At 40.5% G+C, this 740-nt stretch overlaps 1 long non-coding RNA gene across 1 annotated transcript in view; it reads right to left on the minus strand.

Annotated features, from left to right (window-relative positions):
- The window catches only part of LOC140146212 (uncharacterized), a 2,709-nt gene extending 2,239 nt beyond the window's left edge, over nucleotides 1-470 (minus strand). The window contains exon 1 of the long non-coding RNA XR_011858206.1: nucleotides 7-470. This is a non-coding gene — a long non-coding RNA (uncharacterized lncRNA). The remainder of the gene's footprint in view (nucleotides 1-6) is intronic.
- Between the last annotated feature and the right edge of the window lie 270 nt (nucleotides 471-740).

Here is a 740-nt window from a genome sequence, read left to right on the forward strand (position 1 = left end):
AACCACCTTTAACTCATTTGCATAGAATTGGATACCAGGATCGTATTATGATTCGTCGTGCCTTCTAACCTGTTCTAATTAGCATACTTTTGGATACCTCCATATTTGGTATTACCTAATTAATTATTTATACCTCTATGTTGTTTACATAGTGACGTCATTAGAGCTGGTCACTTCGTCAAACATCCGACGAACGAACGTTTGTAGTTTTCTTTTTATTACTGTTATATCGTGAAATACCATATAGCTGACGTGTTAGTCCAATATGATAGGAAAATATTTCTGGTGATGACCCCATGTTCACATTGGCTAAATAAGCTGTACGTATTTTCGCTGGAAAGGGGCCGGGACATGTCGGCCATTTTGTTTGCAAAAGGCATGTTCTTCTTCCGCGTAACCCGGAAGTGGCAGCACCAGAACAAATGACGTCATTTCTGGATTTCAGCCGGAACGGTTACGTTCACTGCCGTGCATCATACAAGAATTTGATAGTTTTATGGATGATGTTGTGTTATTCCCAGGACAACTGCTACTCGCAGGTGACTTTAACGTGTACTGGGATGAACAAGATAGATCTGATGTGAAGCAATACTCCAGCATCATTGCTTCTGCAAGTCTTCATCAATATGTAAACGTTCCAACTCATAGGAGTGGCCACATTCTTGATCACGTGCTATGCTGCCCTGATGAAAACTTCATCCAAGACTTTTCAGTGCATGAAAATCCTTTAACATGGCATC

The sequence above is a fragment of the Amphiura filiformis genome, chromosome 2, assembly GCF_039555335.1.
Source record: "Amphiura filiformis chromosome 2, Afil_fr2py, whole genome shotgun sequence".
In the NCBI taxonomy this organism is placed as follows: Eukaryota; Metazoa; Echinodermata; class Ophiuroidea; order Amphilepidida; family Amphiuridae; genus Amphiura; species Amphiura filiformis.